The sequence below is a fragment of the Syngnathus leptorhynchus genome, chromosome 2, assembly GCF_054491065.1.
Source record: "Syngnathus leptorhynchus isolate UIUO chromosome 2, UIUO_Slep, whole genome shotgun sequence".
NCBI classification, from domain to species: domain Eukaryota; kingdom Metazoa; phylum Chordata; class Actinopteri; order Syngnathiformes; family Syngnathidae; genus Syngnathus; species Syngnathus leptorhynchus.
The window spans coordinates 10,065,467-10,086,505 of record NC_141196.1 but is presented as its reverse complement, the minus strand read 5'-3'; the positions used below and the strand labels follow the sequence as shown (position 1 = coordinate 10,086,505).

General features: G+C 40.8%; 1 long non-coding RNA gene across 1 annotated transcript; it reads right to left on the bottom strand.

Annotated features, from left to right (window-relative positions):
* Nucleotides 1–10,912: 10,912 nt before the first annotated feature.
* LOC147060665 (uncharacterized) lies at nt 10,913–15,200 on the bottom strand. Its single transcript, XR_015065504.1, has 3 exons — nt 14,597–15,200; nt 13,437–13,546; nt 10,913–12,097 (listed from the first exon to the last, which is right to left on the bottom strand). It is a non-coding gene; the product is annotated as an uncharacterized LOC147060665 (long non-coding RNA).
* Between the last annotated feature and the right edge of the window lie 5,839 nt (nt 15,201–21,039).

Sequence of the window (21,039 nt, the reverse complement as noted above, 5' to 3'; positions counted from 1 at the left end):
TAAATCTATATTTTGTATTCCCCTTTAACCGGATGTCCAGATTTCATTCAAATAATATGATGCAAGTGGAACATGCACCTGTGGGCTCTCTGTCGTCTGCGTCCCAGAGCTGTTTGCTACGGCGCGCGTGGTACTACGCTTTTACACTGGGAACTTGATTTGTAGAGATCTGTAATTGTTTTATATATAACAAAGCATATTTGTATAAATGAACTAACAGTGAGATGATTTTAAATTATGCTAAATAAAATGGTCGTTCAAACCAGTTCGGGTGTTGTCAGTGTTATATATTGATTATATTGGCAGTGTAATTCTATTGATTTTAAATGAATCTTGATTTGTTTTTGAGTTTTTAACATATCCCCAACCTTTTTAGCACCAAGAACCGGATTATTGGCAGACGATATTTTCACGGAGCGGATTTTAAGGTGTGGCGAATAAATACAACAAAATAAAATGATACGACCATGGTATAATATAATGCTAAACGTGAATCTACTGTGTACTCCTATGCAGCTTTACTCGGAGTGTCCTCATAACATCGCGCCAACATAACATGAGTTATATTGACGTCACCGAGGTGTAGGAGAGAATTTGGTCCATTTAAAAAATAAAAAAAAGATTGTTCAGACTCAGATAAAATTTAAATAAATAGTAAGTTATTGATTCTTTCTTCTGCGGTACCGGTCCGCGGTCCGGGGGTTGGGCACCACTATTCTACGGTCCTGGAAACAGCGTGTTACAACAGGAGGCTGATACTCTATGTGGCCACTAGATGTCCACAGCAGACAGGAAGTCCAGCCTATGTGTTTCATTAATGAGGCCATTCTTCAAAACCATTTTTTCTCGGCGTACAAAAGGAGTTAATGGCGTATTCCCCAAACGTTTCCAGATCTATCAATCATTTTAGCAGACACCCAACTGCTTCAATCAGTAGCGAGTGGGCACAGAATACTCAGCAAGCTGTTTACTTTGAAAAATCCCCTTGACCTTTGGGTGGTGGCTCTGAGAGATGACAAATGTGTTGCGCTTCACCTCAAGCTCATTAGAAAAGCGCTGGTGCAATATTTAAAACCCATTTCCGTTCTCAGGCAGCATGCCTGCCCGCTTTATAATCGCGACAGTGCCGATTGTGTGTTTAGACCTTTTGCTGGTGCCTGATGTATTATTATTGTGAAGGGGCAAAGTGTCTCGGAGTGATGAAAGCAGAAGATGAGATAGGATGAGCAGAGGTTATTATGTATAGGAAGCGGCTTAATGAGATGTGGGCCACTTGAGGTGATCCATTTCTAGGGTAGGGGACTGCATTACAACGCACCTCTTTGGAAGACCTCCACTGCAAAGGTCACAGTCAAATATAACATATGTATGTTTACGCTTGAACATGTCCATAAACCTCGGATTATGGCTTTGGAGTTCACTCCTCGGCACATACAAACCAAGGTTACTTTTAACCCAGAGTGTAGAATAAATGATAATAATAATAATAATACAATATATTATTTGATCAAATGCACATAATAAAATGTAAAATAATACAATATTAATTCCTCCTATCTTCTATAAAACACAAACAATGGTATAGACTATGCCATTGTTTGTGATTTATAGTCTTAACAACTGAGTAATCAGGTGGGCAATTTAAGAAAACAAAAATCACACAACTAAGGTGGAACACACGGTGCCCATTCTGTTTTTCCCCTTTTTTGATAAAGCAGTGCTACTGGTAAAGACCTCATTTCAGGGAGTCATCAGCGAGGAGCGAGAGGAAACTTTAATCTCAAGATCTTGATGGTCATGTTGATGTCTTAGGTCATGTGTGAAGCCACGAAGAATCAAAATCGATTCCACATGTTGTTCTTTTGTCTGTACGGATGAAAGAACCCAAGCAAGATGGGCAAGCGGAGGGATTGGGAAGAGTCTCAAAATATATTCACATCAAAAGCGTTCCAGTGCTGTAGAAAGAGAGAAATGAGATTTCAAAGCAACACAGAAGGGTGTGAAGGAAATTGGCTGAGCTTCGGCTGAGAGGAAGGCTGGGTGGAATCATTTAGGGCAAATATTCAGGAAGCAAAAACTGTCACGGACCACGGTGAAGGTTGCAGAATTCACAGCGTGCTTGATATCTATCTACACATGAGAGTGGCAGAACATTAAGTACATATGCACACTCAATTCCAAGCTGTATCACTAATAGTGTCTGTTTAGCTTAATGCTAACAAACAATGGAAAATACCATAGGAGGGCTAACAAATAGTAGCATTGTCATTTCTGAATTCTGTATCGGACATTTGTATTTTTTATGATAGTGTATTTTTGCAGCACAATATCCATTGGACTGTAACCAAAATGTGACAGTTTGTTTAATTATATAATTAATGGCGATACCGTTCATAAAAGTGCATCAGATAGTGATTGTAGTGTGCCACCTCGAGTCACTTTATGACTTCTTCTGCGAGACAAACTTTTCCGTCGCTGCTGCTACTAACCCTTCACATTGTCGGACTTTGAAAATAAATGTGTTGCATTTTGTAATCATATGCTGATTTGTGTGCAAGTGCGTAGCGAGATGCAGGGAAACCTTTACCTACCTTTACGGGCGACTAAAGTAAGAGCATCTCTGTGAAAAAACAATCTGGAGAGTCGGACTGGCTGATTGGATGTCGGCTCAGCGTCGATGCGCAATTTCTCTAAAGCCACAAGAGGCTGTTCAAACAGTGCTATCGCTTGATTTCTCCATCACCTCTGTGGGGGAGCCTTTTGCCCATGACCTTTGCATAACCTCTCTGAGGAGTTAGAGAAAAGAAGGATAGTAAAGGAAAATACTCTCAACAGATAATTACGCACAAGAATGCATCTTTACAAAATGTATAAGCTAATTCATACATGTTTATTGGTGTGGTTGTAATGTGAGGTATTTTCTAAAATTGTTCCTCCCTCACGGGTAGCTAAATAAGGGAATGAAAATATTAAAATTAATATTAAAAACAGTATCAAAGTTGGCAAACACCTGATTTTCTGATATTTTAGATATTATTATTTTTGGTGTGAACTGCGAAGAGTGATTTTTTTCCCCCCCATCATGATCTGTTCAGAATAGTCAGAGCTGACGGTTGTGAACGATAAAGGTTAATATTTACTATTTATTTAATATTAATTTAATTAATTTAATTAACTTAATATTTATTTTATTTATATATTTCTTTCTTTATATTTTCAAGATGTCTGGGTGCTCTGTGGCACCACAGTTCCTTCAAGGCCAGTCTTGGTACTGCAACAACTCGCATTTATAATAAGGAGTAGCTGTGGACTGTCTTGATCGTGAAGCGGCGGCTGTAACGGCCGTGCTCACATCAAGGTCGAGGCTTGGAATGTTTACAGCAGAGGTCGGAGATGGATTTTCTTTCTATATGGTCTTTTCTTTCTGTATTCACATGGCACTCCCTTTTCTTCCTCTGAGCGCAGGTCTTTGAAAGGCACATTTAATTCTCACCACAGGTTTCCCTTGTTGTGGTTTTATTGTTAAAAAGGTTGCCACTATTATGGGGCATGCAGGTGATGTGACCTGGTGAGAAAAAAGTTCTTACATTCCAAAACGTAAGCCTCCCTCCTTGAGCCCACTGTGAAAGTAGGGGCTTAGGATCAGTAGAGGCTTATAGATGCTTGTTTATGTCCGAGATGTTTATGGACTGTGGAGAGGTCAGTCTGCGGTTGAGCCAGTGAGCACGTCATCGGCGTAAAGAATGTTGCCCTTGGGCCACAGTACAAAAAGACAACGACAACAAAAATTCACCTAATATCAATTTCATTCCGGAGAAGAAAGACACGTTACAATGTTGTTGCTGTTATCAACAGGTTGTCATTAAATGTTGACTATTTGACTAATTTGAGTGGTGACTTCTTGTAACAAATTCAACACTGTGCTTTTCATCGTGAGAAAGGTTTCTTGTGTTGATCAAGGTATCCAGACATGGACAGATGGGGGTCTATTCTTTAGATTCTCTTGAGACAACAGTAGATACTATAAACATTTGATTTATTCAAAGACCTTCTGTCTGACTTTGTTGAAGTTGTCCAGACACTAAGGTTGTAAAACAAACTGTCGTCAGGGGGAAAGGCAACTCAAGATTTTATTTTTTTTATTTCTTGTTTTGGGAGAAAATCATGCAAGCATGAGGTGACCATGCAAAGTCTAAAAAAAAAAAAAAAAGGCCTGCAATGAAGATTCCAACCATAAACCAAGCTAAGCACAAAGCATCTGTTTGCAATGTATTATTGCATAATGCATGATTCAAGAACGTCTGTTGAAATATCAAGTCAAAATGTGTCTGCATTAAGCTAAAGAGACCAAGATGTGTGAGCACAGTGATGTGCACACAAGACGTGCTGTAATATGCGGTTTTGCTTTCATAACATCTGACAGACGGCGACTGACAGCTTCCTCTGTGACCATGGAAACTGCAAATTAGCTTGTTCAATTGCTACGCTAATCTACTGGCTGACATCCTGAAGAGAGCAACTGAAGAGAGGAGCTGGGAGGCAGATGAGGTGTACAATACAAAAGGATGAGATTTGTGTTTACACGAAAGGATCGCCTATTTGCTGTTGTCGTTTATCCTCCCACTGTGGGATTATGTCGAACATGTCTGACTCACAGTTCTGATGTTCGGGTTTCGAATCGTGGATGAAAATGAAAGGATGAAAGGAATTGTCATCCATGGTGCACCCCTCCACTCCATTGAGGGCTATCAAGGCTCTAGCTTTCCCAATAAAAGAGACATTTCCTCCAGATGTGATGTGTGCAGTTTAGCAATCAGCTGTTATGCTCCCTCCATGGTTTCAAAGCAAGCTGTGTGCAGTAATTGGAGCCGCTTCCCCTTGGGGCAGCGCGCTAATCGCTAATAACCTCACCAGCACCCAGCGGAGTGCGCCTGACCCCTGCCTGCCTTGCCTTCCTGCCTTCACCCTGTTGGGCCATAATGAAGGTCAATATGACTCACTTCAACTACACATCCGGAGAGACGAAATGTAATACAATGTGAAATCGGATTCCCCTGAAGCTTTCACAGGGGAAAGACCTCTATTTAGCGAGCTCTTTACTTTCTTGGGCTTATTGGTTGCTGCTTTGTGCATTTCTCATTTCAATATTCAAAATCTGACCCTTCCTCGCAAAGAAGTCTGATAGGTTGACATAAAACAAACCCTCCAACACCAAGAGCCCTGAAGGAAGGTGTTTCAATTACGGGTAAGAAAGTTGGAAGTTGGAGTTATTGACATAGAAGATCCAAACAAATTGGACATCCCAGTCCATCGTATAATATAACAGGGTAGTTGATATATAGAGGCATTTGTGACATTCTGGGCCAACAGTTCCGTGACTGAAAGCCCTTTTACATCAAGCATACGCTAAATGGCCTCACTAAAATGTAAATACACACCTCAACAGGACACCGCGATAAACCCAGCATGGAATCATGCACGGAAGAGTTGCTCAGACACGTACGGGCTATTTGCTAATGCATTGCTGCACACAGAAGGAAGGTCAACTGCGCATTTCTCCTCTGCGGCCCTCTGAGTTATTGCTTTTTCCCACGCCGTTTTCAGAGGACAGCCCCATGTCGGCACAAGAAATAATGACATACGTCAACGAAGTGATCCATCACGACCATCATGTGAAGGCTGCGGGCATGTCATAGATTTTGTACAGCGCCATCAGATTAATAGAAGCCACCTTGGCTGTAAGGACATAACACGCTTGCTTTGTTATTAAACAGTCAGTCCAAACCGTGTCCATAAAAGGAAGTGATATTCATCTATTGGACCTCAGTTCAGTAAGATTGTCATGTTAAATGGCTGGATGTTTAAATGTGAAGTATGCCTTAATGGAACAGTTTACAGTAAGACTAAGAATCAACAAGATGTAGCAAGACTATAATTGACAAGAAATGTTGTGTAGTGGCAAAAGAACACACTGCTGTCAAAGCAGACCGTCGATTGTTCAGAGATAGCATTATTGACAAACTTGTCCCGCTGATAAACAAATGGGGAGATCTTAAAGCTGACAATGGGCCTTATTCAGCAGCTTCTTAAATCCAACGTATGCACTTTTTGCCTGTCTACACTGTTCATCATCACAGTGGATTCTGTGGAATCTTCTCTGCCTCTTTTTGTGATTGTTAATTAGGTTTCATTGCTTTATTAGTGTTGCATATTCAGAAGCGCTCAGTGCTGCTCTGCATGTTGTGGCACAATGTGGTACTACACTAAAGGCAACTCTAAATTCAGACGCTGCACTGTCAAAATCCCTTTAAAAAAAAAACTGATTGCTACGATATTCGGCATGGCACATCCATACGCATTGGTACAATAAATGGAATACAAATTATGGCTGTTTTCTCTGCCTCACAGCATCATGTCAAGAGCGAGGAGGAGATACAGAGAGAGACGTCCCAGCACATTAGTAGTGCGGGAGTAGCACTGCCAAGGCCCTACATATTGACTGACCTCTGGCATGCTGCTCACATTTCCTGTCAAAAACCAGTTCTCTAGCATGATGTCCTTTCTTTTTTAAGACTCAAGTCATATCAAGGAGACCTGGATAGGAAAATTGTCTAACTCTGTTATCCTCTGAATGGATTAAACAGGAACCTAAAACATGGTTTAATTGGTCATGATCAAGCAAGTCAAGATATGTCTCTTCCGTGAGAGTACATCGAAGTCACTCCTTGACTGCAGTGAATATTTCCAATCCGGTATATAGTATGCAGTACAGCATATTATTTCACCTTGGCCCAAAAGGAACCTTTCCTTCACCCTTTTTTACGTGCACTCTCATAAACAACAGTGACACCACTAAATAATTCAAAACCTTTAACACCCACTTCCTGTAGCAGCAAATCCAATTCTCAGTTCTGCACTTTTGTTAACTTTATTTCCCTCAATGTTTTTATGACTCCTAACTTTGCTCAGTTTAATGTGCACCAATCTGATTGATTTATGGAGTTTACCTTTGCTATTTAGGGACAGCTTATTATGCGAAAATTTCACATGTAAGGTCCTACTCAGACTTTTTTGTGTTTTACAATCAACCTGCATCTCCCACTTTGCTGTTGCCAGTGCCACCGATATAGATGACTGCAATATCAAACATGTGATGCCACTCTGATTATAATATAGATTTATTATGCACTGACCCACATGGTGTCCGCCTGCCCGTCCACCCGCATGAAAATTCAGGCCCACCAACAAATTGAACGGAGAACGGTTAATATCCAATTACCTCAGCTTCGGTTTGGGTTTTCCTCATGAAAACCAATATTTGGCGTGACATTGTCTACTTGAGGTCAAAGATAAATGAGTAAGCTTTGAAAGACGGTGATGAGAGAACCCTTCTGGGAACAGAGCTCAAATAAGGAGCACACAAGTTTAGCGCACCATTACCCTTTGCATATTTGAGAGCTTTTTAGTATGCCACAGGCCTCAGGTGCTATAGAAGAGACACTATTTCAATCTTGAGCGTGCTGTCTGGCCCAACCAATAGAGATGCAATGATTCATTGCCCCTGCTACTCTTCAATCAATAGCACAGGCAGCTGGGGAGGGAGCAGAGTCTCTGTTTCCTCTTTAAATCCAACTCTATATGGGGAGGCAAGACAAGCCGTTCATCCTTTATCATGGGGGAAAGACAAGCTCAAGGAATTCCTCATGGCGACCAGGCTGTCTTTCGACTAGAATACTGGATTTTGTCAAATTGGCCGCGCAGTGGTTTGACATCATGATTAAAGTCAAATATGACTCCATGAATAATGGAGCATTCCATATTCATGGAATAATTCCATTATTGTATAATAATTGTTATACATCCAATTATTATTATTTCAAGACTCGTGTGTTGTTTTTTTTTGTCTGTAACTGAAGAAATTAGGATGCAAAAACTGTTTCGAGCAGTCTCAAGGAATTTAGTAGTTTAGTATAAATGTCTTGGTGCAGATTATTTATGTGACAATATAAGACTTTATTGATCACACTCGGGGAGAATTAACTCGTTAAAGCAGCAAATTAGAATTATACCGCAAAGGTTAGGTTAGGGAGCTAGTTTACTATTGATCCCCAAATCCGCCTTATTTATGGAAAACCATTAAAAGAGGGATTTCAGAAAAAGGGATACAAAAATGTGAGGTGAGTTGTGGAATTTTGCTGCAAAGTAAAAACGGTTAAAATCTTACATTTAAAAGTTTCTAAATATATATATGACATTCATTATTTGGAGCATCTAACAATATTACCTCAAATTTCAGGGCCTTCAAAGTATTTGGATGAAGGAACATAACATAAATAGAATGTGGATTTCCAAAACCTGCAGGGGAATCCTTTGCAGCCAATGAAGTCTGGAGCCTGGACAAGATAAACATCGGAGATTTTTTTCATACCGGGCCTTCACTACAACCACTTCCACTTGTTTGTGACTCTTGCTTTGTTTGCAGCAAGTGATCAAGAAGAAATATTCAGAAATAATGTCACGGGGTATTGACTTGCGCATGCATACCACGTGGCATCGACAATGTTTACAAGTTAAATTTATAAACAAATGTGAACTGGAACTGGAACAAATGTGTTGTGTACTTGCCGAAATAAACAATTCATATCAGCATAAAGTAGGCCAACTGATAAATTTTTTTTTTTTTTTTTGCTTGTGCATAAATAATACACCAGGGCTTTAAAAAGGTTTTTAGAATTTATCTTACAAATTTGAACATAATCTCAAACGTATATTGAAATTATGTATTAACCGGTCCAAAATGACTGCATCTCTACCATTCGCTGAAAAATAGGAACTAAAACAAATGCGTAGCCAACACCCATGCTGTCCTTCATTATAACTGATTTAGCGTCCTCCTCCTTCTGCTACCTTTTGTCGGAGAGATGGATGGGCTCGTTTTATGGTGGAGGCGGCACGACATGGTGGCGAGTGTGAGTGAGCCATCACTCTTGTGACGAGGTGGTGGAAACGTAAAAGTCGGCGAGTGGGCGGCAGAAGAGGTCACGTCGGTGGACAGATCTCTGAGGGGAGACCATGGTGTAGCATAAACACGGTGGTCTTGCCGATGGATAGAAATAGCCACCAGGGATGGCAGGGGGCCACTCATAACAGATCGAATGTGGATGTGTGTTGGATGCCAAAGAGGGCATGGAGGTGCTGAGGTGCGATCATCTCATCTCAGGTGAGCAGTCAAGGGCATGAATGCAGTGAGTTGTGGATGAATGTTCAGGCCCTGCTGCGAAGGGAAGGCTAATAAGCACAACGACAGGATGTGTTTGTTTGTTTCGAGGGGGCCGGATACCTGCAAGTGTCTTAATTAATGTCATCCCAGAAACCCCCATAGAGGTCTGACCTTCCGTTCAAAGCCTCTAGCTCCTCACCCTGCTTGGGGGCTGCCATCAGTAAACTTTGAATTATTGATGAGACCGAGGAAAGGAGAAGAGGGGAAAAAGATGGCGAGGGATCAGGATTGCGCCATTGTATGCGCATCTGTGTGTGTTTGTGTGGTTAGGGGTAGCAAATGAGCTCACAGGAAACTGGATGATCTATAACGAGAAGGTTAGATGAGACCAACCCTGGGGGCGAGCATCTGCGGGGTCTCCTGGAAGTTGCTATTGGCGAGTATGTTCGAGGTGACCTGCCAGAGGATGAAGGTATTGGACGACATCAATGGAACCATTTGGAGGGAAGAGGAAATGATCGGACACCAACAGAGAGAAAAAGAATATTCCAGAATTATTTGGATACATCTGTAGGGATGAACAGCAAGTGGGTCTATGTTTATGTTGGTACATATTTAGATAATGCCATAAAGTGACTTATTTAACATGTGGTGAACAAATAATTTTTTTTCCAGTTGGCCATAATGTGAGAAAAGTCGTGTTATAGTCGATTAATCGTCATTGAAATGTACAAAGTGTAAAGTAGATGCACTGCGGACCGTTTTATGTCAAACCATATTTTGACAGAGGCATAGAAACAAATCAAAACAACTGATTAATTCATATGTGAAAAAAAATATCTCGACTGACGGGTTGCCTGCTCCAAGCAGATCATAATTATCCATGCTTGATTGACTTGATTAAGATAACGGTCTTCTGATTGGATTGCCCCGAAAAGAGCATAAAACAGCTGCAGCTCATTCGGAATGCTGCAGCGCAAGTTCGGATCTCGAACTAAGAGGCCTAACACTGACTCACAATCAGCTGCTCGTGGAATATAAAACCAATAGGGTTCTAAAATCTTGTGTGGTGCCTGGGATTTTATGGATGGAAGGTTTCAAAGCAAACATGGTGAAGGAGCATTTAGCTGTTATGCTGTTATGGATGCGGATCTTCAGCGACAAAATGCCAAATTACACTTGATGAAATCTGAGTAGTATTTTTTTTTTTTCATATTTCATGTCAAACTTGTGCCAAGTTGACTTCATTGCAGCTCCACACTAGCTTTTAGTATATAAACCCAAACAATTATCTTTGCCCTTTTCCTTGAATGATGTGAAAATTTTGGAAACTCATTTCACCCTAGACACGTCTCTTTTTCTGAGAACTAATTATTGTCGTTTCTGTTTTTAACATATGCAACATTTCCAACAGCTTACAATCTTTTCCGTCAGTAATAACACTCACGATCACACACGTTGCATGCAAATGAAGCTCGCCCGTACTATAAACAAGGCACTGCATAAATCGGAAAGACAAATTATCTTTTGATTACCTTCCCTCCTTTAATCCCCGAGCTGCTCGTATACACTTTCCTCCCAGGTCGTTAGCAGTAGACCTCTCACGGGAACGGCTTCCTACCTGCATCCGACAAAAACAAATGGACTGACAGAGTGCATGAAGAAAAGACGGAGAAGTGCCACTCCCGCTGATGTATTTTTAATCACGACAGCACAATGTAAACGCTCCAATCCAAACAAGAAGCAGCTTCTGTCACCTATATGGCTTTAATACTACCCTTGTCTGGATAAAGCTTGCTGACTCACGTTTGTTCTTCACAATCTGAGTAAATATTCCACGAAGAAGCAAAATGCTCCGCTTTCTTGAAACGCTGCATCTTTGTACTAATTCTGGTGAGTGTCGGGCAAGAAAAAAAAAGCAAAAGCATCTTTTGTCAAACACTAGCACATCCAAAAATGCTGACATGGCAGAAAGGGAGATGAAGAGAAATCAGGAGAACAAATACAATTTAAACGTATACTACACACACTCAACACAAACAAAAAGTGTTGGAAAACTGATGTGGTGGTCAGTGTCCTCAAATACTTCCATCTAAATTTCACAGACTTTGCCTTGTGCACTGGGAAACGGGGCGAAAAAAAATGTGCAATGTCCCATCAAGGCAAAAGATTCCGCCTCGTGGAAAAAAAATCCAATCGCATGTATTCATTGAAGACGTTTTAAATATTCGCTCCATTGCTCATCTGACTTTATTTTGTTCAGCAAAGGCCATTGCAGTAAATATTCTAATCTCGCAACCTGTAAACATTTCCTTCACTCACCTTCTGTCTGCTACCAATACTAATGTTAAGAATTCTTATATTCAAGGCATCCTGTCAAGACAGGCGAGAGGGTAGCAGATAAATAAAATGTTTATAAGAAGAGCTGATGTGACAGAACTCAGGAGTGATTGTTTCTTTGATATTCTCCATCCCCTTGCAGCCTCAGGGGCTCTGCAAACGTGTTTACAGGATGAGACTACAGTGCGCTTTAAAGAAAAATCTCTCAGAGCCACCTGAACGTGACGTGATAACAAAATGTTCCATTAACTCGCATCTTATCTGGGACATGAGGTGTTCATCTGCTTGAAAAACTGTTGCCGTGCGTGCTCATCAAATAGCATTTGCCTAACACGCCACCTGTGGCAAAGTAAATGTTATCATAGCAGAGAGTGTTTGGCCAAGCATGTGCAATGGAGTACATCTTCCGAGTGGAAATCCGCATTTCAACAACGACGAAGCCCCTCGGAGCGCATCAGTCTAGAGTGAGCGCTGGGAGCGTCTTTGACCTTCAGCTTTTCTCTTGGTTGATGGGAGATGTCAGCGTTGCTTTTCATTCTGTAACACAAAAATAGGACACAAACATTCACTGCAACTCCTGAGCTGAGTGACACAGTCTGTAATCCTCAATCTGTGATTTGGAGTCAAGAAGAGTTGAACATGGACTCTGAGGGATTTATCCTCGCCCACTGCTATGTAAGATCCCGAATACTAGACCGCATTGTTTTGTACTGAACGTTGTGTCATACCTTTGGTCTTCTCAGTGTAACTAAATGGGCTAATTCAATTCGCCAAAACTCTCGGCATATGATGTCGAACTACAAGAGTATATTAATATACATATAGCTAAAGTAATATCTAGCGTGTAATGAAACGAAGCAATATAATTTCTATTTACGATTTTATTATGGAGTCCTACTATTGGATTTCAAATAATGGTTGCAGTTGATGGGGCTTAGCATGTTTTGCTAAATACCAATTTTTACACACATTGTGTATCCTGGATTTAATGCTATCTCTGCATGCTCAGAGGTCCTCGACAACACCTCTGAAAGTTTTTACGGCCAGTATGAATCATTTGTAGCCCTTGCAGTGCTGGCAGTAAACGGTATTTTCGAAAGATAAAAAATGGGCCAAAATGAAAGTGGGATTTGGGCTGTAGGAGGACCTCCCCAGCAGGTTTTCAATGCTTCAAGGAAGCTATTGACCTGAAAGAAAAAAAAAAAAGCCAATCATAAATATGGCAGAAATTGGTACTTTTATTCGACTCTGAGGTCCACCCTTGTGGCTTTGGAAGGTTTCAAGATTCTGCTGCAAGATTTTTCAGTCATTGGCTGTACCTCAGCCACTGGGTTGAATAAGACATCAAAAATAAAGAAAACAAACTTACTCCAGTTTAAAACCCTAATATGAATGTTTTAAAGCCTAATATGAAACCCTAAAATGAGTTTGAAATCCTAATTTGAAACCATAACCCCAATTTAAAACCCTAATTTGAAAACCTTACCCCAGTTTTAAACCCTAATTCCAAACACAATTTTCAAAGGCAATTTTGAACCACTAACCTTAATTTAAAATCCCAATTTGAAAACTGATTTAAAACCCTCATCTGAAATATGAATCACCCTCTCCCCCAAATGAGAATGAATGGCCGCCTTTTAGGTGTCTGCTTGTTGACTGAACTGCCCAACCGTTCCCCTTGACTAAGCAGGAAAACAGTTGGTTCGCAAATAGCTTAATGAAAACCTTAATGTGTGTGTCCGTGCATCTGTGAATTGATTCAGCATTAATGGCAGTGAGTGCACCATGCTGCCTTGATGAATCACTATAATTTGGACGGCCTGCCGAGGGGACGATTCCGTTGACTATTAGACAGCAGCAGTTGTGCATTGATTACCAAAGCAGATAATTGCCTGGGCGAAGATGAAAATCTGTGCTGATCAGGGCATGTTGTCATCTTTCCAAGCAAAGATAAATGTTGCATCCTCCCAGTCTCTCTGCAAAAGCCTGACATTGCCAAAAGAAAGAAGTTGAGTTGAATCAATTTTTGCAGTAGGTTAATTGTTTGACTGCACCTCTTTCTCTCTGCATATCAGGGGGTGGTTTGTATTGATTTACTAATCGAGTAAGATTTTCATTTCCCCGTACGTCCGAGGCGGTGTTGATAGTCTGAGGTTAGGAAACGTAATTACTCGGAGGTCATCCCCAAAACCAAGTAAAACCCAAAGGAGAAATGTGATATTAAAAGCAGTGACATTATACCACAAGCATTTTGAAATATAAATTGACTGATTTGAGATGAAGGGGAATCAGATAACTTTGTAAACAAACACTTGTAGGTATTCCCCGTTATAGCATTTCATTTCTTGGAGTAGTGACCTACACTCTCCTAGAGTCGCTATTAATCGCTAAGTGGGACGTGTACTTGAAACAAACGAGCGGTTCTTAAAATCAATACCTGCTTTTCTCCATTCAGGAAAACAAAATATAGGTTGTTAATGCAATTACATTGGCACTTTTTTTTTTTCAGATGTAGAAATATATTGAAGCTAAAACAGCAGCACCTAATAAAATGTGTGTCAAATCTTTCTGGATGCCATAAAGACGTTGGAAACAAGCTCTAAAAGATAATCGTATCTTCCCCCTGATTGCTGCTTGGTCCTCTTTGCAGTAGAGTCAATAAGTGCCGCCACAATATTTTATTTGATTCTGCAACCAAAACTTGAGCAATCAAACTACAAAAATCAACAAATGTATTTTACAATTTGTATTATTAAATGTTATTTTATTACAAAGACATTTTTCATTCCAATAGCACCAATACAAAAACTCTCATGCTGAAAAAAACATAGGGGGCAGAAGCGAGGAATTCATTCCCCCCCCCCCCCTCTTTCAGCACCACATTAATTGCTTGCATTCATCCAGTGCTACAATCTGATTAAATCTGAATAACTTCAGCATGTTCTGTTAGTGGTGTTTTTAATTAAATTTTGTCTGTTCATTGAAAAAGCCGTGGCTGCAGGGGCGTGTGCACCCCCTCCCCGCCTCTCCACTCACCTTGATGTGTTGGAGACACAGCCACAAGCCAGAATAAAGACTTCACAAGGGTCTTGGAGAAGAATACAGCAAGACCACAAGTACATCAAAGCTACGTGAGAACCTCTCCATAATGGATGATGTGCGGGTGGTCCCCTCTGAGGGTGCATTGTTCCTCTCTCAATCAATTTTAAAGCAGTTATTCCTTCCTCTATAAAGGTTGGATGATTTTGAGAGACAGCTCATAGCATGTGATGCTCCTGCTAAAACAAAGCTACACTATCTGTAAGCTTGAGTAGACTGGGATGGCAAAACCCTGTTAAGTTTGGGGACTGGGTCTTCATTGCCGTCTTAGATCATGGGGGAAAAGGCCATGTAATATAACCTGGTGGTTGTAAATGTCAGGTTTCGTGGGGAAGAGGACCCAAGTGCATGGAAGCCAGGAAGTGGGGATGGGGTCCATTACAAAAGATTTGATTTACTCAATGAAACAAAAGGCAAACAAGGTACAACAGGTCATGGAAAAAAACCAAAAGAAACAGGAGATCTAAGCAGTCGCAAAACAAACTTGGTTGTGACTTAGAGAGTATAAAACTAGGCCAGCACATTACACAGCTTAACACACAGTACATAAGACAATGACTTACCAAAGACTGAAAGGAAAGGAGGGAACTAAATACAGACAAACTGATGCGACAATGAGGAGCACCTGGAAAAGACACAAGTGGCCGAGGAAGCTGATTGGAAGACACAAAGGGGCGGGGCAAACAAGACCAGGTGTAAACAGATAGTATCTTAAGAGAAGACAAAGAAAAGGGAGAAGATAAACATCCTAAAGTTCAAATCAAAACCAAACAAACTAAGAAATCAAAAAAGCATGAGCCACCAAAAAGAAGCACTCGGGCTAGCCTCATTTACAAGCCTTTATATGCTGCATGTGGCAGAATGCTTTATGTACGTATATCCCGAATCAATTACCCAGTCCTTCAATTATGTTACCTATGTCTGAATTCTCCCAATGCCCAATTAAATCAACGTATCCGTTGGAATGTACCTGTATATTACGGTTGTCATAATGTCATATCTCCGATGTAGTATACCTAATATCGCAGCTTCTTTTCGACTAACTCTTTATACAGTAGAACCTCGGAACTCCACAGCCTCGGTACTCGACATATTCAACGCAAAGTCTCATGAAATCTTTGGCTCAGATCTTGACAAAGCTTCAAAATCAGACCTGATTCAGCGACTTTTGTAGCCAAAATACGTACGGTACAGTTCGTACTTTGGTCACATGCTGCTTGTTGCCGTTAGTTGGCGTTGTTGTTTAGCGGGTTTTAAACCATTGTTGAGACCCGAACTGCTTTCGTTTGCGGTGGTTTTCGGAAAGACGCACCGGCGAGACCACAAGGTTGAGTTCAAGCGATAACAAGCGTGTCAAAAGAAAGCTGCTCAACAATTGCCACCCTTTCATTTACATTGATTCGACATTATTTCCGGGACTTCGGCTCTTGTAACATGGGGAAGTATGTTTTAGGTTTGAATAATTATTTTATCATGTTCCATTTAGGGCGGCTGGGTGGTGCACTGGGTAGCACGTCCGCCTCACAGTTAGGAGGGTGTGGGTTCGATTCCATCTCCGGCCCTCCATGTGTGGAGTTTGCATGTTCTCCCCGTGTCTGCGTGGAATTTCTCCGGGCACTCTGGTTTCCTCCCACATCCCAAAAACTGCTTGATAGGCGGATTGAGCACTCCAAATTGTCCCTAGATGTGAGTGCGAGTGTGAATGGTTGTTTGTCTCTATGTACCCTGCGATTGGCTGGCAACCAGTTCCTACTGCCCGATGACGGCTGGGGTATGCTCCCGCGACCCCCGTGGGGACTGAGCGGTTCAGAAAATGGATGGATGTTTCATTTATGTCGAGCTCATTGTCTTTTGAATGTTCGACGTGTCAAGGCTCCAAAGCTTTTGCTATTTTCGTTGTTTTTTTAGTTTTATATACTGTTTTAGACAATTTGCTTCGGAATTCGACCGCTTCGCTTCTCGACGCTCCTTCTAGACCAAATTAGCGTTGAATTCCGGGGTTCTACCGTAGATTCAAACTAGCTGTGATACAGAAGGCTAAAATCATTGCTCAAGCCATTTATCTTGGATTGCAATCGCTCTGCTTTAGTCAAATGACCTAGAAGGGTTTGTTTACTAGAACTCAACAACATTTGCTAAGCAGAAGACCATGCGACGTACTGGTAAATTGTCCTACATTTGTACACTTTGAACTAGCAAATGTGATATAAACAGTCCCAAGGACATGCATAACAGCTATGGACATTTCTGTCCAGAGCGTTTATTGAGTGTTGTTGCTCAAAAAGCGCTTATGGATTTTTACAATGCTATTATCATTACTCTCACTTTGCTGATTTGCTGTCTTATTACCAACAGAAGCGCAAAAGTAAAGACGAGAAGTTTTGGAATGCGCGTACCCTGGAGAGTTTCTGTTTAATACCTAAAGACTTTTTCAGTTGTGTTTATGGAGCGGTGTTTCTTGTGAGAGATGAACTGACAATACACACACTGATTGAGAATGTATTCAGTCAAGGTGTGTTCAAGAACTTTCCAAGCTGCACTCAAAGAGCAGAGGAGACCGGAGAAATCACCTGACACGGCTTATAATGTAACAAAAATCGTCTCCCTTCCAAAAAAAAGATGCTTCTCCATCTAAACAAAGTGTGTCCCTGTTGTGTTTATTTAGCTATTGTCTTCTGCCTGTGTCCCTAAATGTGGATCATTTGCAATTCTGATTTTTTGTATTTATTTCTCCCAAATGAGGCTTTTCTTTCTCAGTGTGCTAAATAAGTTAGGAAGCACACTGGGGGCTTTCTAGCTTTCTGCTAACATGATATTGAATTAATTATCATAGCAAAAGCAGCTGTTGGATGAAATCATGAAGCTTTCTGGTATAGTGATTTACATTATTTTAATATTGTGACTGAGATCAATGGTGATTCTGCATAGGAAATTAGAGTATCCTTCAATTTCTTACTTTTGTTTCGGAAAAATTTGGCCCACACTATTTAGATATCACATAAAAAATGCATGAACCTCGTTTCTGGGGAGAATCAAGGTTGCCTTCTCAACAATAACAACAAGAATGGCATTGTTTTAATGAGCAATACTCATCAAGTGGCTATTGGAATAATTTTCGATTCCTCAGTCAAGTGCGGTCAAGGATTATCATTGTTCTGTTCCTGCTCATTGAGACATGAGGTCTACAAGCTAGCAAGGAACCTCCTGGTAAGGTTTGATTAAATCAGTAATGACTAATAATGAGGTCATGCTGTATCTGTTCTTTGCTCAGAGCATATCCAGAGCACGATGCCAAGATTTTCAAATCCAATATTTCATGGTAGTGGCGTAGGCCATGAAAGAAAGATTTATTTTTTATTTTTTATGAGGATGGTGATTTTCAGCATTTCAAATTTGAGTTCAGTGCACCAATATTGCTCTCATTTTCCATTGTAACGAGAGCAGTCACCAACAAGGCCACACTGCTAGAGATTAAATAGAAACCCGTGCAAAGCTTCATTGACTGACTCACCCGTGTGCATGTTGACAGCAGATGGTCATATCAGCACGTCAGCAGGACATTTATTGCTGTGGAGAAAACATTTTGGGGGAATTTTCCATCGAGGAAAGCCGTAACGAGCAACTGTGGAACCGACACGGTCAAATGAGCTACTATGAGGGCTATTACATCGCTCCTGTGAGTTTGGACCATTATTACAAGCTCTTATAAATATATAATTCTCCTGCAGGAGGCTCAGCCTGTTTGAAATGTGCTTCTATATTTGGTGCACGATAATTCCCATGCACGCCAATGGATGCAATCACACAGGGGCAACTGCGAAACAGCAACTAAAGAAAACAGTTCCCCACATGCAGACACTAAATTACAAGATACTTCTCATGCAAAGGATACAGAGTCAACTGCTATTGGAACCTCTTTTAATCAAGTCCGATATTGTTATGCCAGAGCACACAGACCTATGCATTATCCTTCCATTGTACATACAGACCTCTTATCCTGAACTGGGTTGTAAGGAGATAGAGCTGGGCAAATAATGGGGTATAGAACAGTGCTCTATATCCCTTAATATGTTCAAAGGTGAAAAGGGGGCAGAAGAGAACACATTTTTTCACAAACACATTGATGAAGGCTTTAAGAGCAAGTCAAGTGTAGTGACTTTAATGAAAAAACTGAAATGTGTGTGTGTATGCGAGAGAGAGAGAGAGAGAGAGAGAGAGAGAGAGAGAGAGAGAGAGAGAGAGAGAGAGAGAGAGAGAGAGAGAGAGAGAGAGAGAGAGAGAGAGAGAGAAAGAGAGAGACAGAGACAGAGACAGAGACAGAGGGAGAGAGAGACTGAGAGCGACAGTATCAGAGAGCCTTTTAAAGCATGTGGATGATTATAAATCAGCAAGAGCGAGAGAGAGAATGGAGAAAGAGTGCATCAGAGAGAAAATAGTGCAGAATTAGGAGATTAAAGTAGCGACGGGATTAGGGTCCAGGTTTTAATGATGTAAATGGAACAACTGTGACACATCATCGCCGGCCTTGCGCTCTTCCCTGCTGCCTCCCCTTCAAGCACGTTTTCTGACGATTGCACGCAGGCGACCTCTGGACAGAGCCGACTTTGCTTTCTCATAAATGGCATGTATTTGTTTTTCCACTTTTACAATTTCAAATATGGCATTGCTCTCCTGAGCGACACAATCTTGACAACAGCAGGGACCACCAAATTCTTTTGGGCAGAATTTTGTTGGTATTAAATAGTCTTTCAACCCTGAGAGACACACTAAATGTAATCAATTTGAATTAACATGAATCTGGTTCATGCTGTCATTTAAATCACTTATTCCATGGTGCAGAATGCAGATTTGAATAGAAAGCTATCCACTTTATAAATTGCTTTTCCCGTTAAGAGTTGAAGGCCATAGTGAATATCCATGGTGACAAAGTAAAAGGCAGACTAAAATCACGTGCTTATATACCGATAGTCTATTTGCAACAGGGATAGGCCAATAGTCAAGCCCAAAACTATTCTTACCCCAAGGATATAAATAATTTCAATCTTGACTGTAAACGAGTCTAACGAAACGGGACAGTTTGTGCCACATTATTAGTTTGCGTGACTGTAGTTGCGACGGTATGGTGACCTTTAAGGGTCAAAAGGCGTAATGTCGAAGCTCAGAGCAAGACTTGTTATTCTACAATCGTGTGACTGTTGGATGCATATTACACTTACTCACTTGTGTTGATTGTGCCCTTCCCTGTCACTATTAAATAAATGATGATTTTTTTTTTTTTTAGGATACAGACTAGTAATAAAGTCATGCAGATTAGATCATTAATCAATCATGTCATGATGTCACAGAGATAAACATCATTTGATGACATTGCATACATGGTAGGGGGGTTTTTAGTAAAGGATTTTTAAAAATGCCCTGCTTGACTCACTACGCAACAGCAAGAATAACGCATTTTTATGTGATTGTAAAACCGGGTAAGGCAAGATGGGGATCTTTATGCTGGGTTTCGTTTTGGGTAATTTGGTCACTAAAACTGCAGAGATTCTTCAGCGGTTTCTCTGCAATGAGAGGAGCGAGCCTGTTCAAGACAAGCAAATTGATGACTTAGAAGTTACACCTGGACTATCAATTTCAAGTTCTTACACAGAAACAACAAATGGAGATGAAGTACATGTGGATCAAACCTCTGCAGATCAAATGGATTCAGAAACAGTGATGAGATTGAGGCTCCTAAAAAGGATTTCATCTGGAGATGCTTTAAATCCAACTCCTGTTTTGCTTGATGCAGTTCCTCCATGCACTGCTGCAATGAGTATCAATGATGACCCAGTGGATGTACTTAATGCTCCAACTGCCAGACAAGGTAAAGCGACTTTCACCATTTCTGACTTGCCTGATGATTTTAATCCCCTTGGAGATTTACAAGCCTCACATGTACAGTCAGTGCCGGGTGTTCCAAGCATGGAGGTAATAAATGGGAATGTGGACTCACTGTCAGGACCTACAGATAAACAGGATTCAACAACTTGTGCCATGTCAAACATTCTAACACGAATACATTGTGGGATTAATTCAAAAGCCAACACAAATACAGAAGAACAGGCTTCAGCAACCTGCAAATGTCACAGTTTATCAAATGATGTCAGTTGCATATGTGGACATGACTCTGCAAATGACCTTTCACTTTTAGAGGCTACAAACTGTGAAACTGTGGCAGTGCCCTGTGATCCTAATTCCAAAGATGCACAAGAGACAATCAATTGCATGCAGTCATGTCTCTTCACTGACTCCACTGTTGGTTGTTATTTTCCAAGTGATACAACAACACCAGTTCCATGCATTGCAGCAATACCCAGAGGTATTGACAATGAGGCAATACC